Source organism: Lissotriton helveticus, chromosome 1_1 (assembly GCF_964261635.1).
Source record: "Lissotriton helveticus chromosome 1_1, aLisHel1.1, whole genome shotgun sequence".
In the NCBI taxonomy this organism is placed as follows: domain Eukaryota; kingdom Metazoa; phylum Chordata; class Amphibia; order Caudata; family Salamandridae; genus Lissotriton; species Lissotriton helveticus.
This window is the reverse complement of record NC_136057.1, coordinates 788,894,790-788,916,430: the sequence shown is the minus strand read 5'-3', so window position 1 is coordinate 788,916,430 and position 21,641 is coordinate 788,894,790.

Genomic DNA, 21,641 nt, shown 5'->3' with positions numbered 1-21,641 from the left:
AGCTTTTTTGTCCTGCCCCCAGCACAATGTTGCAGGCACTAATATCTTGAAAACCACGATACACCCTATGTGTTTTGAATTTAAATAATTGCAAATCATTTGGTCCCAATGTTCTAACATGTCACGAGGATCTGTGGTCAGAATATTTTCTATTACGAGTGAACATAGTAGTCTGAATATAAGTACATTTGTATTCTGAATCTTTCCAGGTCATTCGGAGAGTCGTGTCTTAAAGTCATTTGTGGAATCAACATCAGACACACAGTAACATAGGGATTAATGTAAGTAGTAGCAGTGGCACAGTGCTGATAAGAAAAAGAAAACAAAAGCATTCACAAATTTTGTGAATAACACTGATTTGTTCAACGAACCGGCTGTTGATGTGGGATTTTAGTCTACGACAACAGACAAGTGTAGGGGGCTTCTTGCGTCTACTTCATACTATACGATAGTTCATATTAAATGGGCGAAATAAGGACGCATATCTGATTTTCTTACAGGAGCAACTCGATTTTTCCAGGGAAGGATCTTGAGGAGGTATCTAGCCCAATGTGAAAATGAAAGGATTTTTAACAGCATTTGAATGTTTGCTAGAGCCGTCTCTTCCTAATAAATTGACAGGAACATTTAAAATAGGGTGATAAAAAATAGGGGTCAGAATGACAAATAAAACTGTATTATGAGGGAAGTCACAAATAGACCTATGTTTACATTTGATGTCTAGTGTTGCATGGGTGTATGGAGATGTAATGATACACATATAAGGGACAAGCTGATATCCTCTCTCAGTTTTAATCACTGTAAGCCATCTTGCAAATGTGTGCACTATTTATGAGGCGGCCAGTCTGGATAGGCATAGATGGCCTACTCAAGGAGCTCCCACAAGGCATGTGTAGCAGGTGCTAATGCTCCCACCATGTGCAGGGTTACCACCTGTCTTGTATTTCACCAGTAACACTGGCAAATGCAATAACAAAGCATCAATTAATAAATCCAGAGTATAAATGACACTTTTCAGGGCAGTTTTTTTTCATACCATTTCCCGTTCTGGAAGTGCTACCATGTCATGTCCATTTATATGGTCTTTACTTTTGGGCTTTGTCTTTGTATGTAATAATTTTATGAAAACGCAGCTCGGGCTCTTTCTTGAGACTCGGCCGTCCCTTTTTATTCCTATATATACTTTCCTTTGAAGTTGAAGAAAAACAAGATTTCGCTAAAAAGGAGATGATAAGCGCTGATTGACTGGTCAGCTCTCCTAGATTAAAGTTATTCCAGGATTGCCTGTTGCTCAGTTCTTCGCACTCAGTAAATTCTGAAACAGAGACAACAGTTTGAGAACTGGTCACATTCAGTTGCTGTTTGCTGTGTTTAGCTGGTAAACTGATACAAATGAGGTGAATCCTTTGGTCAGACAGAGCTAACATGTTTATACATGACAAAATAATGAAGATATAGTGATTGAATGCTTGCTGCCCTGTGTCACATAATTTGCCTTTACTTGGCACATAATTTAGTCATGGAACACATTAAAGGTGATGGGAGGAATGCTTGCAATTTGGCTAACCACTGGCAATTGCTGGGGTAGGACCCCAACCTAGCGTTCTTTTTCTCACCATGCCACTTCCTTTTTGGACCTAGCCATATGCAAATCAGTCTTAACTCTGCTCCTCATGGGACCAGTCCAGCCAGAATTGCCAGACAAGCTCCTCCCTGAACCAGAATACACAGCAACAGCTTCGAAAGTGCATCAAGTGACAATGACTTGGCCTTTCTATTCAACTTGAAGCCTGAATCACAACTCGTCTTTCATTTTGATAAAGGCTATGGAAAGTCAGATGACCTAAAACCGCTAACTATAGAATGTCAACAACTATCTAGGAAAAACAAGAAAACATTGAAAAAGTTAAACAAACGAAAAAATACTACAAGTTATCACAAAGGTACAATAACGCATTGGCTTGCGTCAGAAGAACTGGAAAACAGACCACAATAAGGTGAACCAGGATGACTTTGGTCTCCTCCAAAAATCAGCTGGTAATGATCAAAACACAGATACACAAATATGTGGCATAATTACTAACAAAATACCCGCCCAGTGCCCCCCAGGAAATTTAACAGAGAAACCAACTAGAAGCTTGCGCATAATAACTAAGTATGCATGGATTAAGACAAATACATTTTATTTGTTCCTGAGCAAACTGCTCTATTGTGTGTTTTTTTCATTGCTCCTGGGAGGTTGCAAAAGTATTTATTTCCCTCACAAATGGTGTCAGAAGTGGGTTGCCATGAAATGTCGCACAGGTAAAAGTAAGTGAGCTGAATATGTTGCTGACATGGCCTTTCATTGCTTAGAATATAGCTGGTAGTGAAAGAAGGAATTGAAGTGTACCTACAAATGTAGCTGGCAGTGAAACAGGGGACTGAGAAGTAACTATGTTATTATTATTATTAAACTGACAGTGGCTTATCCTTATGGAGTATTATAATCCATGCAGAAGTGCCTGTGCCAGTAGGGGATTTTTTTCCCAGAAAAATAAATCTTCCCAGGGTTTAGTAAGTGGAGCGTCCGATTGCTAGGTTGCACCAGGACAGAGGGAGATGATTTTGAACTATTGATCAATGACTGAAATTCAATGTTGTTGGACTAATGCTGACGTGCCGATATTTTTTGGTACATTTGCATAATGACTTTGTTTCTTTGAGTAACACATACAAGTGTCAACAGTTGGGAATTTCTTTCTCCCTCTGTCTATCCACTGCATACATTTGTTCCCTAATATGAACAACAAACAAATGGCCAGATAGGATATTCAACAATTATTGATGTGCACCTAGATAGACAATTGTTTTGACAGTCAAGGTCCTTTCCAGTTCACGCCTTGAGGAGAACCCCAGAAGAAGGCAGGGTTTAAAACGTGCTGGCATTGGGGCTGAAGCTAATTAGTCTCGGGGCATACATGGGAACTGATCAAAGAAATGAAACCCCATTTGGTGACACGACCCGTAGAACAGTGCGCTGCCTCCAGCCCAATATTTAGGCAGGAGTGCTTCAAATGTGACACGTTCACCTGTTATCTAGGTGTTACACAAGGACTGGTGCCCTCTGGAAATTGTTTCATTTGTTTTGTGTTTGATTTGATTGTAGTTTATGTCTTTGTAAATGTACTACACAGAAATGTTACAGAAAGGTTGGTGCTTCTTTCTAAGACATGATGAAATGTCTTTTTGAAATAAGGTGAAAAACATTTAAAATTAATGTGAAATAAATCACATGCGCTTGGAATTGTCTGTCTAGATGCGCACCAATAATTGTTGAATATCCTATCTGGCCATTTGTTTGTTGTTGATATTAGAGTGGACCAGGCCTGATAGTGACAGGTCCCAAGCCTCCATTTGGTGTTACATTTGTTTCCTGGCAGTAGATATTTGTTGTGTTTATCTTTCAGGGTGTAAGTGCCCATTGTGAATGAAAGCACATTTCATGGGAGTGGATCTCTGAGGAGAACAATGGTAAGCCACTTAGAAAGTGGTTTGAAAAAAGTTCCCAGTAGAGAAAGGTTTAAAAGTAATTACCAGAAAGTCCTGCAATTAAAGGTACGGACCAAAAATTGTCTAAAATATGTCAAAAAGTTTACGCTCTGATGAGGGAAGGCACAAAATGTAGTTCTAAGAAAGTCTAGATACGTATTGAAGACAGGCCCCATGCACACGGAACTGTAAGAGCAGAAAAATGGCTACGTATTAGAAGTGACATTTATAAAATAGAAATGTTCAAACTAACTTTACAAGTTAAAAGGCACTCAACAGTAGTGATAAACACATTTGTGTGCTTGACACTACCAGTACATGTAAAAGTTAAATGTACATGCCACAGCTTTTATTTATACAGCAACTGCAGTATTAGCTACCTAGCAACTACCTTAGGGGTGGCCTATATGTAGTAAAATGGGAGTTTAAGGCTTAGCAACTAATTTTAAATGGCAAGTCAAAGTATCAGTAAACTGCACACGCAGACTGAGACAGGTTTGAAAGGCTATGTCTGTTAGGGGAAGAAGCAGTCCCACTAGTAGTATTTAATTCACAGGACCTGGGCACCTGGTATACACCAGTAAGAAAGCTTTACCAGATGCTGAGCACCACCTCCAAATTGAACAAGGGATGTCCTTGTGGCCTTCCCAGTGCACCATCCAAACAGGGACAACTACGATTAACATAAGGGGTGGAAAGTGAGTAACAAGAGTTAAGACTAAGGGCCTTATTACGAGTCGACGGAGCAGCAACGGGACCAATGCACCGCCAAAGACGTGTGGAGACTGCCTGCCCTATTATGACTTTTTAAGTCTTTTGCAGGCTTCTTCTTTGGCGTTCCCATGGTGGTGCCTATAAAATAGGCACTGCCATGGAAACGTCAAAGGAAGTCCCAGCACTGCATGGACTGAAAAGTCCATGTCGTGCTGGAACTTCTGTTTATGCACATGGGGCGGGGCGCATGTTGTGCCCCCCTGTGTGCATTACACAAGGCATGAGGCACAAGGAGGTACCCTGCAGGCCCTCTTTCTTTACTCACTGCCACTGTTTTTATGGCGAAAAAGACCTCCATGAAAACAGTGGCAGTGATGAAAGTAATAATATGATTAGTGACACCGCAACAGTCCCACCAAGCATATAGGCACCTCCGGACTGCCACTCTACCTCCAGGGAACGGCAGTTCCTTTCTGGAGTTCCCAGTCTCAGGGCAGCACAACCACTAGGGTCAGGAATGGGATGATCCCAAGGCCGCAACCACAGCGTCACCACAAGTCTGGCAGTCCTAAGACCGCCAGGCTTGTAATAGCCCCCTTAGTCTGGTATGTTTACACCCATACCATGGCACCTACTGCAATATGGTGTAGTGTAGTTCCTATATTCCCAATAGGCTCTGCGCACTGGAATAATATATCCTATAGATTTGACATAGGACTTATGTCAATAGGTCTCTATCGAATATTCTAAACTTAATTTTGTGTGTGCCAGCTAACTCAGATGGATGGATGGATAGATGGATAGGTTTTTATATAGCGCAATATCACCGCCAGGTCTCAAAGCGCTTTGCATTGGGAACCCGTCCTGGTTTTTCCCTGTGAGATAGCCCCTACTGGGTATCCCCAAGGTGAAAGCCAGGCATCCCGCCGCGGGGGGCCGTAGTGGAGATTAAGCAAGCTATTGCCCAGAGTTGCAGAGTGTGAACCTGTGATTCCAGTAGGCACCGAAGCGAGAATTATCGAGTCCGTGGACATTTTGGGCTCAATACCCTGCCGCGTCGGGAATTGAACCCTGGTCCCGGGTCTGATCTCAGCGTCCGGGTCTGCCTCCTCTAACCAGTGAGCCACACTTCTCCATGGTCACTAGAAACTTTCTCGAATACACAAGAAGGGATTAGTTTCTGACAACCGCATACACATGACAACTTTGTTTCCCAAGAATAAGAATATATCTCTCAGAGTCGTGGAAACAATAGATAACTAGTTCACTCAGTCTATCGTGCATGCTTCGTTTCTACAGAGTTGCAGAGAAATAGTGAGACAGGCGTTTTCAATAAAAAGGCTTTATTGAACAGTCTTCTTTCTCATGGAAGAGAAGTGAACTGCTACAATTGTTAGACGGACTGCAAAGTATAATGCGTACAGCGTAAACAGTAATATGAAATAATACTGTAAGAGCATTGTATGGTTTCTAAGCCATATAAAAATACATACATAAATAACGTAGACTAAAAAACTCAACTGGTGCTTCTAAAATACGCCTACCCCAATGTACCTAACCTAGGTTTAGTACGAGGGCGGAAGTAAGTATGGTCTTTTGCATAGGTTCAGTTTTTGCCATGAATCTACCAAAGGTTTCTCTGGGTTCTAATCAGCTCCATACCTTAGAATGAAGGAGGTCTGGTATCTCTGTTTCAGGACTCGATTACCCAACACCCCGCAAGGGGAGCCGGAAACACTGGAGCTGGATTCTCGGCAGGAGAAAAGCAGCTTCCTGATCAGTGCATCAGCTGGAGAGTCGGCTTCCTTCGGCACTTGCTGTAGCGAGCTGCGTCGGGCAAGTAGGTCTTCGAACTGCTCCGAACCACTGTATCTTGCTATAGCAAGTGAAGGTATATTTATACCTTGAAGGTGTTTAGGAATGCATAGTTTGACATAAAGTCGGGCATATGAACGTCATGAATGAGCCCCTAGGGAATAGTTGTTCATTGTAAAGTAACTGAGTTCATGGAGAAATCAATATTCAAGCAAGGGGAACTTCCCTAACGGCTTAAGCTGGTTCACCAAGAAATCGTTGTGACGTTTGGTGAACAGATGGAAGTAGCTATGCCTATATTTGGGTAGCATGGGCTATGCCTAAATAAGGGCTTGATTTCTATGCCTATATAAGGGCAACGTGAATTGTAAGGGCATGAATCGGGAACATTCAATCAGAGCCTAAAACACCACACAACACCCACTCCACTTTCTTATGTACAACAACACTAAGTTATAAACACGTTAAACATATCTAAACATGATGTGTTAAAAACCCACCCAAAATACATAAAAAATGCATTGGTACTGGTTGTACATGAAAAGAGCATTTGTGCTGTATGCATTTAAAGCAATGTTTCATTCAAAGCATATATTTTGACATTTGAAAATGCTAACCGAATTAATCATGAAAAAAAATACATTAATGAAATGGCTCTTAAATACAGAAGAAAAAGTCGAGACCATTCCATGGCAGATTATATAAACTGTTTGAATGTGGACAAGGTCAAATATTGTCTCTAGAAGTTTTTAAATAATTCTAGTTCTCTATGAATAGTTCTACTTTAAGCAGATTACTTTGTGACAAAAAATGAAAAATACAAATTTGGAAAAAGAAAAAGTTAATCATAGAAAAAAGCGTCCCAAAGTTAGAACTTTGTTTTGAAAAAATGAAGGTCGAATTCAGAGTCTCTCAGAACACTGCGTGCCAAATTTAAAGTCAGTGTCATTGTTTGGAGAAAACATCAAATCATCTAAGTCTGTAAAGAATTTGTCTACCATTGTAGGTGAAAGTTGGATTACCTTGTTAAGAATATCAACCGCACATAGATGTGAAGCATCGCCGTCAGCATTGGTCGCATCAGCAATGTTTGAAGTGGAAGGTACCTGTGTGCCTGTTTCCTCTCCTACCTCACTGGCAGCATTTTGCGTCTGTGAGATCTCAATGAATGCCGTCATCAGAATTGGTAGCCGGTGGGGACAACACAGTGCATGGGCCATTACTGGTTCAAGCAAAGTATCAACATCCGTTGGCATGACTGATGTGAGTGTGAGACAGATGTCTAACACGCATTCTTCTCAGCATAGCAGGCATTGTAGAACAGGTAAGATGCAATCTTGCCAAATTGGTCTGAATAATAGAAATCGTGTGGTATTCAATTATCTTAAATGAGTTATCCCAAAATTTGGACTATGCACTCACACCGCTTCATCGCCAGTAGAGTGGTCTCCACAGTGAACTGGGTGTCACTTGCGGATTGGCTTTCCATATCGAAGCAGTAGGAGCAAAAATAGTATCCCTGCAGCGAGTCCCAAAATGAGAGGCAATCCGCCAAACACAGAGTGCACGAAGTTTGGAAATATTTCTGGAACTGCTTTAAAGGGTGCTAACAGTCCTGAAAAAACTGTCTTAAATACACGTACAATACCACTCGTATCAGACATGTTTAAGATACGACTAAACATTTCCGAGAAATGTATAGGGCAATTTGTAGTTAAGATGGCATGTATCTCTGCAGAAGTCCTTACAGATCATAGGTCTCTTTGGCCGAGGTCAGTGGCACAGTTTTCAGTAAAAGAATGGCTTTCATTCTGCTTAAAGTACCAATTCTTATAGAAGAGATGTTCAGTGAAGGCCATTACGGCAACTCCCTGTCTGTCTTGGTTTTTGGAAACATTACTTGCATACAGCAAGTGACCCTGGCTGACACAGTCACGATGTAGGGTAAACCTGGCAACATGCCACAGCAGCTGTGATCGTTCAACATGAGGCAACTTCCTTTAGAAAATTGTCCAAAAATTGGATCAATCACCGCAGCTGGTGAACCTTGCAGCTGACAGGATAAGTTGTTAGAGGAACCATCGCATGCCCGGTGTAAATTAATACCCTGACAAAGGAGAGATTCGCTTAGTGCGTTTACACAATTTTTACCACTAAGAAACACTTCTTTCCCCCACTCCAACATCTGTGTGTGTATGGTAATTCCCAGGATGTCTTGATGTATTGTTTACCCAACCTTTCATATGTGCCTGCTGGTATATGTTTTAAGCAATACTGAAAATGGAAAATTGTAACAGGCAGAGTGATTGTTCCGTGTATTATCCATTCAATTACTGGGTTTTCAGCGAATGTCAATCTTTCCAGTTTTTCAATGCTCAGCACAGTATAGTCTGCTCCCCTCTGTGCCAGTTTGATCTGTTTTTCAGTGAGATTGTATTCTGAAAACAGTGACGTAGTATTGATTAAACGCCAAGGCACATAGCCTGAACGTAGGTTTTGTAACACCCAGCCAATAGCATGATAGAACGTAATTGCGACTGACCATGTTGCAGCATGACCAAGTCCTGTTCCATGATGTCTATGGCAGAGGATAATATGCTGTCCAAAGAATATATCCTGGATGACAGAGTCGTTAACCCATTGTCAACTACAGAGAGAGATTTCTCTAAGTTAATACAATCAATTTCTTGTATTCGTTCTGCAGTCTCTGCTTGCGTATTCTTCCATGCTTCATTATACAATGCAAAGATACTGGTGTATATAAAATGTTTATGACGCGGTTTAGTAGGTCCTTGCAAGAAGTCCCTTAGATCAGCTCCATCTTTAAGTAAAGATAAGCGTTAATTAACATCCTTGAGTGTAGATCTATGTAACCATTCAAGGCACAGTTTCCCTACACTGTATGTTGTTACTATTCCTGGATGCTGTCTCTGAACATATCTTGGGTCTGGCCTAATGAATGTGAACCCTTGTTGTGTCTGCGGGCCAGATTAACCATTTTTTCTAATCTGGATCTGTTCTGTTGTGATACAAAATAGTATGTACGTCGACCTGCCCCTCTGAAGTGTTACTGCTATCAGGTGTAGGTGTAGGTACGGACGTTTTTTTAACTTTTTGATCTTGGCTAAGCCAAGACAAGATGTCTGTTGGACAAAGGCAATCCAAAAACATTATTTGTTCTGGGATGATGCAGGTTTCCAAATAAGGCTTCTAATCCCTGCACTTGCCAGTCTTTTGTGCCCCAGACAGTTTTTGTCTCAATGTTGTCTTTCCAAAAGTCGAAACCTAATGTAGACAGCTGAGCATAAAAGGCTGCAGAATAAAGTTGCTTGGTATTTGTCAACATACTTTTCAATCCTGTCTTAATAACATTTTTAAAGTAAAATGATTCTGTATTAAATACATTAAAACCTATAAAGTATGGACATTTGCCATAAAATGTTTTTGAGCAACCCTTTGGTGGCGTTGGACAATGTTCCCATTGGTTATACATCAGTACATTTCTAGGATTTGCAGATTTGTGCAAGAAATGATGACCATAGTGATTATAACAATACATTTGTTCAAAACCTTCTAAGTATTCATGATTTGTAAACTTTGCAGACATTTCTAAGCCTGACATCATATTATTAACAGTCTCAAAGTCCCAATCATCAGAAAAGTTACTAGATGAAACAAAATCATTCAAGGAAATCTTGAACTGGTGTGGAATCTTCAACAGCTCTGCCGGACCAAAAATGTCATATTCAGTACTGTCCCAAGCTCTACCACTATGTATAGGAATGGCTGTGATGTTCACTGATGACAAGTCTCTTTGTTCACGATGAGATGATTTGTGTGGCTTGAGGAGTAAGTTGATGTTCTTACTTGCTGTGTCCTTTTTTACATATCTTCCATTTTTCAGCATTCCCAAAGTTCTCACCAGATTCAACCAAAGTAGAAGAAAAAGTACACCCAACACAATCCAACGTTCAATCCATGGTGAAACCAGATAAGTCTTTTCCAAGTGATGAAAATGTTCTCTTGCTAGTTCTTTGAAAGTTCTTTTAGCTGGCGTTGTTTCAGGTTCGCTGGGATCCTCGAAAAACATATCAAAGCTAATAAAATAGCCAGAGGAAATTCTGTCAATTGTAGGGATTGCATCAGGATTCATTGAAATCGCTGGACCCACTTGATCACTTGTTACATTTGTATAGTCAGATGCTATTTCATTGTAGACAAGTGTTTCTTGAAGAAATGTTATTTGTAAGGCTGGGTGCAAAATCCGTTCCGCTCGTGGATTTTGCGGATTTTCGGCAATTTTGCAATCCACAAATCTTGCAATATTGCCAAAAAATCCGCAAATCCGCTTGCAGGCGGCTTTTTTTTTTTTGCAGCATCTTCGTGGATAATGCAGGCAGGATTCATTCTGGCATGATGATCCTGTCACAAAAATTAAACCTCAACAGGAAGCACTTACAGAATGATATAAATAAAGCAGGTGCCCGAGTTGAAGCTCAAATTCAGTCACGCATTATAATCAGCCCAAACAACTAGTGTGCACGGTCGAGGCTAGGCAGGTGTGCTTCCTCCCCATATCGACCACCTACAATTAGATGTAGTCCTTGATGGAGGTCTTTGCATCCAGGGGTTTCTCAAGTGCAATACCGTGTACTTCCTGTGACCAGGAGGCTGCTTCCTTCTCATCTCTGCTCTGATTGGTCTCTGACCCTTAAAGAGGCATGTGAACTTGCATGGAAGCCCCGCCCATTTGGCCCCGCCACACACACACTAGGGTATGCAACATCTTCGCGCCCTTTCCTCACAATGCTGGACAGCTCACTCGAGGGACCTCGGCGCCCAAACAACTAGTGAGCACAGTCGAGGTTAGGCAGGTGTGCTTCCTCCCCATATATACCGCCTACAATTAGATGTAATCCTTGATGGAGGTCTTTGCATCCACGAGTTTCTCGAGCACAATCCCCGTGTACTTCCTGTGACTAGGAGGCTGCTTCCTTCTCATCTCTTCTCTGACCAGTCTCTGACCCTTAAAGAGGCATGTGAACTCACATGGAAGCCCCCCTCCCGTTTGGCCCCGCCACACACACACTAGGATATGCAACGTCTTCGCGCCCTTTCGTCACAATGATGGACAGCTCACTCGAGGGACCTCGGCGCCCAAACAACTAGTGAGCCCGGTCGAGGCTATGCAGGTGTGCTTCCTCCCCATATCCACCACCTACAATTAGATGTAATCCTTGATGGAGGTCTTTGCACCCACGAGTTTCTCGAGCGCAATCCCCGTGTACTTCCTGTGACCAGGAGGCTGCTTCCTTCTCATCTCTGCTCTGATTGGTCTCTGACCCTTAAAGAGGCATGTGAACTTGCATGGAAGCCCTGCCCGTTTGGCCCCACCACACACACACTAGGGTATGCAACGTCTTCCCGCCCTTTCCTCACTATGATGGATAGCTCACTCGAGGGACCTCTGCGCCTTTCGGCGTGGTGGCAAAGTTACAGACAAACGTGTGACAAATGGCAAAAAAATCCGTGAGTTCGCGGGAAAATCTGCAAACTCGCAGATTTTTTTGCCATTTTGCGCAAATTCGCGGAACGCGAATCCGCAAAATTCACCCACACTTAGTTATTTGGCTCTCAAGAAGTACAAGTTTCATAGCTTTGTTGCTTAGTCCTTCATTTTGCCCTGCAGATTCTTCAAAAGTGATGAGTCTTTCAGGTTGAACCTCTTGGATAGTAGCCAGATTCGGGCATCTGCTACATCTTTGGAGTCTACTTGGCCTACTGCTTATGATTGGCCACATGATGTGGTTTACCCAGGTCGATGGACATGAACCTGTTCTTTTTACCAGCAAGGGGCAGCAGTAATACTGTTCTTGATACGTGGATTGCTAGGACAGGTACTGGTTGTCTGTAAGAAGTCCCAAATTCCTTCTTGTCAATCAATCAGTCAGGAGTTTGTTAAAGCGCGACTACTCACCCGTAAGGGTCTCAAGGCGCTAGGGGTGGGGGGGGTTGGGGGGGTTCAGGTTCCATTCCATCAAGGAGGGGGTCTGTCGAAGAGCCAGGTTTTGAGGTTTCTTGCGAAGATGGGGAGCGATGTTGTCTGTCTGAGGTGGAGCAGAAGGGCGTTCCATGCTTTGGCCGCGAGGAAGGAGAAGGAGCGGCCTCCCGATCTGGTCTTTCTGGTGCGGGGGACCACAGCATAGGAAAGCTGGGCTGATCGTAGGGTCCTTTGGGGTGCGTGGAATTTGAGTCGGCTGTTCAGGTATGCTGGTCCGGTGCCGTGGAGGGCCTTGTGTGCGTGGGTGAGCATCTTAAAGGTGATTCTCGCCTCGATGGGGAGCCAGTGGAGTGTGCGCAGGTGCTGGGAGATGTGGCAGTGTTTTGGCAGGTTGAGGACCAGTCTTGCGGCGTCGTTCTGGATGTTCTGTAGCTTGCGGATAAGGTTTTTGTTTATTCCGGCGTAGAGTGCGTTGCCGTAGTCGAGTCTGCTGGTGACCAGGGCGTGAGTGACTGTCTTTCGGTGTTCGAGGGGGATCCATTTGAAGGTCTTACGAAGGAGGCGGAGGGTGTGGAAGCAGGAAGATGAGACAGAGTTGATCTGGCGGTCCATTTTGAGCTCGGAGTCCAGGATGATTCCCAGGTTGCGTGCGTGGTCTGTGGGGGTTGGCGGGTTTCCGAGGGCGGTGGGCCACCAGGTGTCACTCCAGGCATCGGGGTTTGGGCCCATGATGAGTACTTCTGTTTTGTTGGTGTTTAGTTGTAGGCAGCTGTTTTTCATCCATTTGGCGACGGCTTCCATGCCTTCTCGAAAGTTGCGTCTGGCGGTGTTGGGCTCGTTGGATAGGGAGAGGATGAGCTGGGTGTCGTCTGCATATGACACGATGTTGAGTCCGTAGGTTCTGACGATGGGGGCAAGTGGAGCCATGTAGACGTTGAAGAGCGTCGGGCTGAGGGAGGAGCCCTGGGGGACTCCGCAGGTGATAGGTGTGGGGTCCGAGAGGAAAGGGGGGAGTCTGACCCGCTGCGTCCTGCTGGAGAGGAAGGAGCAGATCCAGTCGAGGGCCTTGTCCTGGATTCCTGCATCGTAGAGTCTGCGTATTAGGGTGCGGTGGGAGACTGTGTCGAACGCCGCTGATAGGTCGAGGAGGATGAGGGCTACTGTTTCTCCTTTGTCCAGTAAGGTGCGGATGTCGTCTGTTGCGGCGAGGAGGGCGGTTTCCGTACTGTGGTTTTTTCTGAAGCCGGATTGGGAGGAGTCGAGGATGTTGTGTTCTTCAATGAATGTGGCGAGTTGGCTGTTGATGGCTTTCTCGATGACTTTCTTGTCCACGATCTTCTCTCTGACTAGATCCCCAAGCTTAGGAATCCAGACAGGCCTTCCTGGGATGGTTGGTTTCTCTTCAGTGGCTGTTGGCTTCAGGATGACAGAAGTGACGCTGTGTCCCCATAATTGAGAAAGCGGTCAAATACCTACTTTCTGGTGCAATGTTTTGACAGAAGACACCGTTTGAAATATCTAATGTGGTTTTATACTTTTTACGCACAATGTTATTTATTAGTGCTGCACTATATGCATTTTGTACTGCAAATGTTTTGCAACAAGAGTTTAAATGTCTGTAATCCAATATTATACAATATGTATTGTCTGGTTTGGAGACAAGAAAACAAAGGATTGTTTATTGACGAGGTGCATGTTTCAATCACCCCTTTGGTATTTAAGTTTTTAAGTTGATCTAATATCTCTCTGACCTGTTTTTTAGCTTCTTGCTTACCTAGATACTGCCTTTGTGCAGTTGGTTGATTCTTTAACTGGATTTTATGGTGAGGAGAATCCTCATCCCATCCTACATAATTTTTATATAATGCAGGAGCCTGGGCAACTGCCCATTTCCTGGCAAAAGTATATTTTAAATGAATTGGAAAGTGGTTGGAGAAAGCTGGCATAATGATGTCTTGGCCATGTGGGCACTCCCTGACAAATTGTGGTGGTTCAGCTAGAAGAATGTCATAACCCTTAGAAAGTCGCTCCCAAAAGAGTGCTCTTATTTTTCTTGTCATGTACTCTCCATCCGGAGTGTTACTTCATATAACTTATGTGGGACACTGACCCTGATATTTGAAGTTTCAACTTGAATGAACCCATTCAAGTCCACTGTCTCCAGATGATCCTGCAAGTTCTTGCGAGCTATGGCAACTTCTGCTGCGCTGTCCAACATCAATTGAGCCGATTCCCTGTTCTTGAGTTGTGTCCTCAAGATCTTCGGCATGTCTGATTTTTAGACCTGCTACTTTCTTTTTGGTGAATTGAGTTTTCTTATTTTTCTGAACGCGTTGATCGTCTTGGGACTTCACATGTTCTTTGTTGTGCTCTGACGTCCTCTTCTATCGGATTTCTGTGACAAAGCCTGAAAGGAACGAGAGGAATGTGTATCAGTATCTTGATATCTATCAGGTTTTCTCAAATTAGCCCTATTCCTGAGGTTATACCTCCTCTCAGAGGGCTCCTTTTGAGGAAACCTACCACACGATTGAGAACGCTTCTCTTTAGAAGTTTGTTTAGTGTTCTCCCACTTCTTTTGGGGAGGAGTGTGTTTTTTGTAAAGACCTTTAACTGTGTAATTCTACTAATCTTTGTATATTACTTAGTAATTAATCGGCTGACAAGGCTTCAATGTCAGGGTCAGGTCTATAGTTGGCTAAAGCTTGCCATGTTGCTCCTGGTCTACCTAGTGGACCGAGCCTGGTAATGTGATTTATATGTTTTAGGGCGCCTTTAAACCAGAGCGCATGCTCTTGGTAAGTTAGTGGAATTTGAATAACCTCAAAAGGAATATATTCCTCTGGTGGTTCATCTTCTTTGTAGAAAAGAAACACTTTTGTTCTTGGATCGGCTTCAGGGAAGACTATCCATGAATAAACAACCATACCACCTCTTGCTTATATGCCATTTCGTATGAGTTTTATAGTAATGGCTTTCCTTAAATTTTCTGGAATGCTTATAGCATCCTCGTCGGTCTCTTGGAGACCTGTAAAGTTTAAAGTTTGTACGACGTTGTCGCCTGTAGCTACACTGGCCCTCGGATTATCTTTGTTGGCTATTTTATGACTGAAAGTTTGCAGAGTAAGTTTCAAGGAAACAATGATAAGGTGCACAATATTTTGGAACACTGTACCCTTCAACGTTGAAAAATCCCAAAACTAATACATAGGATTTTTCGTCCTACTCAGCTATGGCGTATATTATCCCTTTACCCACTCCAGACGTCTATAGGAGTATTTATGGAAAAAGGGGTCTCTGAGTAAAGCACGACTGAGTTACTTTAGTATCTAGTGTTAAATTAGTGCCTTACCAAATGTTGGGCGCCATGTAGTGTAGTTCCTATATTCCCAATAGGCTCTGCACATTGGAATAATATATCCTATAGATTTGACGTAGGACTTATGTCAATAGGTCTCTATTGAATATACTAAACTTAATTGTGTGGGTACCAGCTTACTCAGAGGTCACTAGAAACTTTCACAAATACACAAGAAGGGATTAGTTTCTGACAACCGCATAAACATGACAACTTTGTTTCCCCTTGAAGAAGAATATATCTCTCAGAGTCACGGAAACAATAGATAACTAGTTCACTCAGTCAATTGTGCATGCTTCGTTTCTACAGAGATGTAGAGAAATAGTGAGACCGACGTTTTAAAAAAAAGGGTTTATTGAACGGATCACTGACAGAATATCGACAGTCAAAATATCGAGATGACAAAATATCGAGGTAAAAATATCGACTGCCAAAATATCGACTTCCTATCTTCAAACAGGTAAGTACAAAAATATCGACTCCAAAATGTCGAGTGTAAAAAATATAGACTGTCAAAATATCAAATTTTTTAAATGTCTTAAATGTAATTTAAAAGTAATATAATAATAAATAAAATTAATTTTAACTTATTTAAAATACTTAAATAAACGTAACATTAAAAAAAAATGTAACTTAAAAAAAATTCTTTATTTTTAATACATATATATATTTTTTCATATTATTAACAAAACATATACAATATTTTTACCGTAGGATAGCAAAAGGTTTAAATTTACTGTAACGACTCCAGTGAGTGCAACAGTAGGGAAAGCGTTGGATAGCGTAGGGGTAAAAATTACTATTCCAACTCCAGAGAGTGCAACAGTATGGAAAGTGTTGGATAGCGTAGGGGTAAAAATTACTATTCCCACTCCAGAGAGTGCAGCAGTAGGGAAAGCGTTGGATAGCGTAGGGGTAAAAATTACAATTCCCACTCCAGAGAGTGCTACAGTAGGGAAAGTGTTGGATAGCGTAGGGGTTAAAGTTACTATTCCAACTCCAGAGAGTGCAACAGTAGGGAAAGTGTTGGATAGCGTAGGGGTTAAAATTACTATTCCAACTCCAGAGAGTGCAACAGTAGGGAAAGAGTTGGATAGCGTAGGGGTAAAAATTACTATCCCCACCCCAGAGAGTGCAACAGTAGGGAAAGCGTTGGAAAGCGTAGGGGTTAAAGTTACTATTCCCACTCCAGAGAGTGCAACAGTAGGGAAAGCGTTGGATAGTGTAGGGGTAAAAATTACTATTCCCACTCCAGCGAGTGCAACAATAGGGAAAGCGTTGGATAGCATAGGGGTAAAAATTAATATTCCCATTCCAGAGAGTGCAACATTAGGGAAAGCGTTGGATAGCGTAGGGGTAAAAATTACTATTCCCACTCCAGAGAGTGCAACAGTAGGGAAAGCGTTGGATAGGGTAGAGGTAAAAATTACTATTCCCACTCCAGAGAGTTCAACATTAGGGAAAGCGTTGGATAGCGTAGGGGTTAAAATTACTATTGCCACTCCAGAGAGTGCAACAGTTGGGAAAGAGTGGGATAGCGTAGAGGTTAACATTACTATTCCCACTCCAGAGAGTGCAACAGTAGGGAAAGCGTCGGATAGCGTAGGGGTAAAAATTACTATTCCCACTCCAGAGAGTGCAACAGTAGGGAAACTATTTGATAGCGTATGGGTTAAAATTAGTATTCCAACTCCAGAGAGTGCAACAGTAGGGAAAGAGTTGGATAGTGTAGGGGTTAAAATTACTATTTCCACTCCAGAGGGGTGCAACAGTAGGGAAAGAGTTGGATAGCATAGGGGTTAAAATTACTATTCCCACTCCAGAGAGTGCAACAGTAGGGAAAGCGTTGGATAGCTAGGGGTAAAAATTACTATTCCCACTCCAGAGAGTGCAACAGTAGGAACAGCGTTGGATAGCGTAGGGGTTAAAATTACTATTCCAACTCCAGAGAGTGCAACAGTAGGGAAAGAGTTGGATAGCGTAGGGGTTAAAATTACTATTTCAACTCCAGAGAGTGCAACAGTAGGGAAAAAGTAGGGTAGCATAGGGGTAAAAATTGCTATTCCAACTCCAGTGAGTGCAATATTAGGGGAAGTAAATACTTCATATATAAATATTAATAACATAAATAGTAATACCAATTACAAATTAATTAAAATATTTTACAATTGTATAATTATATTTTAATTATTTAGCTATTAGCTAATAATAATTAATTAACAATTAATTCTAAATAAATACCAATAAATTAAATGACATATTTAATTATTTATAATTAAATTACTTCCCACCCTATTCCCCTATAAACCCACAACCCGCTACAGAAAATAAATTAATGAAATTAACATATTTATCAATGAATCAATTATAATTAATAACCAATTATATTTGCATTAATTACCAATTAATAATTAATTAACAATTAATTGAAAATAAATATCAATAAATAAATTAACATATTTAATTAATTATAATTAAATTACTTCCCACCCTATTCCCCTATAAACCCACAACCCGCTACAGAATTTTTAAAAATTAAATTAACATATTTATCAATTATTCAATTATAATTAATTACCAATTATATTTTAATTAATTACCAATTAATAATTAATTAACAATTAATTGAAAATAAATATCAATAAATTAACATATTTAATTAATTATATTTAAATTACTTCCCACCCTATTCCCCTATAAACCCACAACCCGCTACAGAAAATAAATTACTAAAATTAACATATTTATCAATTAGTCAATTGTTATTAATTTCCAATGATATTTTAATTAATTACCAATTAATAATTAATTAACAATTAATTATAATTAAATAACAATAAATAAATTAACATATTTAATTAATTATAATTAAATTACTTCCCACCCTATTCCCCTATAAACCCACAACCCGCTACAGAAAATAAATTACTAAAATTAACATATTTATCAATTAGTCAATTGTTATTAATTTCCAATGATATTTTAATTAATTACCAATTAATAATTAATTAACAATTAATTATAATTAAATAACAATAAATAAATTAACATATTTAATTAATTATAATTAAATTACTTCCCACCCTATTCCCCTATAAACCCACAACCCGCTACTGAATTATATTACACAAAAAATAAAAAATAATATAAACTTACCTTAAATTCGATATTTTTGTTGTCTATATTATGTCTAGTCGACATTATGTCCATTCTATATTTTTGATTCGATATTATGTCCATTCTATTCGATATTAATTTTTTCAAGTCGATATTTTTGTTGTCTATATTATGTCTAGTCGATATTATGACCATTCTATATTTTTTACTCGATATTGTGTCCAGTCGATATTTAAAACTCGATATTTTGACTCTACACCTTATTGAACAGTCTTCTTTCTCATGCAAGAGAAGTGAACTGCTACAATCGTTAGGCAGACTGCAAAGTACAATACCTACAGAGTAAACAGTAATTTGAAATAATACTGTAAGAGCATTGTATGGTTTCTAAACCAAATAAAAATACATACATAATTAATATAGACTAAAATACTCAACTGGTGCTTCTAAAATACGCCTACCCCAATGTACCTAACCTAGTTCTAGTAGGATTGAAGTAGTAAGTATTGTCTTTTGCATGGGTTTAGTTTTTGCCAAGAATGTACCAAAGGTTTCTCTGGGTTCTAATCAGCTCAAACCTTAGAATGAAGGAGGTCTGGTATCTCTGTCTCGGGACTCGATTTCCCAACACCCCGCAAGGGGAGCCGGAAACATATTATGTCTAATCGATAGACTATATTATGTCTAGTCGATATTATGTCCATTCTATATTTTTGATTCGATATTATGTCCATTCTATTCGATATTAATTTTTTCAAGTCGATATTTTTGTTGTCTATATTATGTCTAGTCGATATTATGACCATTCTATATTTTTTACTCGATATTGTGTCCAGTCGATATTTAAAACTCGATATTTTGACTCTACACCTTATTGAACAGTCTTCTTTCTCATGCAAGAGAAGTGAACTTCTACAATCGTTAGGCAGACTGCAAAGTACAATACCTACAGAGTAAACAGTAATTTGAAATAATACTGTAAGAGCATTGTATGGTTTCTAAACCAAAGAAAAATACATACATAATTAATATAGACTAAAATACTCAACTGGTGCTTCTAAAATACGCCTACCCCAATGTACCTAACCTAGTTCTAGTAGGATTGAAGTAGTAAGTATTGTCTTTTGCATGGGTTTAGTTTTTGCCAAGAATGTACCAAAGGTTTCTCTGGGTTCTAATCAGCTCAAACCTTAGAATGAAGGAGGTCTGGTATCTCTGTCTCGGGACTCGATTTCCCAACACCCCGCAAGGGGAGCCGGAAACACTGGAGCTGGATTCTTGGCAGGAGAAAAGCAGCTTCCTGATCAGTGTGTCAGCTGGAGAGTCGGCTTCCTTCGGCAGTTGCTGTAGCGAGCTGTGTCGGGCAAGTAGGTCTTCGATCTGCTCCGAACCACCGTATCTTGCTTTAGCAAGTGAAGGTATATTTATACCTTTAAGGTGTTTAGAAATGCCTGCCATAGTTTGACGTAAAGTCGGGCATATGAACATCATCAATGAACCCCTGGGGAATAGTTGTTCATTGTAAAGTATCTGAGTTCTTGGAGAAATCAATTTTCAAGCAAGGGGAAGTTCCCTAACGGCTTAAGCTGGTTTTCCAATAAATCGTAGTGACGTTGGTGAACGGATGGGAGTAGCCATACCTGTATTTGGGTAGCATGGACTATGCCTAAATAAGGACTTGCTTTCTATGCCTATATAAGGGCAACATGAATTGTACCTATATAAGGGCATGAATCGGGAAAATTCAATCAGAGCCTAATCCGCCACACAACAATGGTTCACTTTCCTACTGTTTAAAATGAGACCTGCTGTGGCAGTTTTTGGTTCAAACATGGTGTCTCAGTAAGAGTTGCGAGTCCATGTAGAGGGAGGCTGTAAATAGACTAAAGCCCAGGAACAATGTATGGCTGCATTGCTTCTTGCAAAGCTGTGTCAACATGTTTAGCAGGTAATAGAAAATGGCACACACCAACAAAACGTACACATTTGTATTAAATGCCACAAGTCTTGAAAGTTTAGAATTATTGTTTTGTTGCTTAGGATGTAAGCAAGATGAAGGGCAGGACTTTCTTTCCTTTTGGTGCATTGTTGTGCTGTTTCTTCTCTTTGGAAGCACGTTATGGTTTTGATAGTAGATGGTTCCTTGTTTCTGGGGGGTGAAGCAGACACTTCTGTGTTTCAGTGAAGAATATTTGCAGCAACAGACATGTGGACAAGGAGTGTGGATTCTGAGTTGAGATGAGTTGAGATATGTTGCAGTGTTGCGCTGTAGTTTGGGGATCTAAGGCAGAGGTTCGATGTAGACATCATGTTTGTCTTAGAAAAAAAAAATATTTCTTATCTAGGGGTGACGATTTATTTTTGTATTTAATTTCAGAAGACGTCTTGCAAGTGTTATGAATAAATGTATTTAAAGCTGATTGGTAGCTTTTGCATGAAATAAACTCTACATTATAATCAAACTAAATGAATGAAATTTACTATTTCATATAAAGACACAGCTACAAATTGTCAGTGATTATTTTTTAATAATGACTAAGGCTAAATATGGGATACTACCAGAAATTTTGCTCAACATACAGACATGTAAAATATTATTAAAATTAATTTTACTAAAATTCGTTTTGCATTTTTATGATCTTTATAATGTCTAATTTCACTAATAAAAGTAACTATTTCCAATAACATTTTGCACCACTTTCTTTTCATGAGGCACTACAATGTAAGGAAATAGCTTTTAAAGTGCTGTTGCTTTTTCTGTGATATTTTTCTCCATGTGTTCAAAATGCACATTCAAATTTATGTATCTAAAGGGAAAAATATATCATGTACAAAATGAGACAATTTTGAACTCTAACAATGCCAAAATCCTTGCATCTTAGTGACAAAATCAAAATGTGATTTTTAGTGTGACCTAATGGCTGAAGTCTCAAATAAGCCAGCTATTTAAAGTTATGCAAAGAAGAGAGTAGTTCTGGAGAGACGTGGACTACATTTCCTGCTTTTTTGCACATCATTTCTAGGCTCATACTAGCATTCTAAATCACTAGTGTTAATGGGTGCTACAGATCACACTGTACAGAAATTAAAAAAACAGCAAAGTTT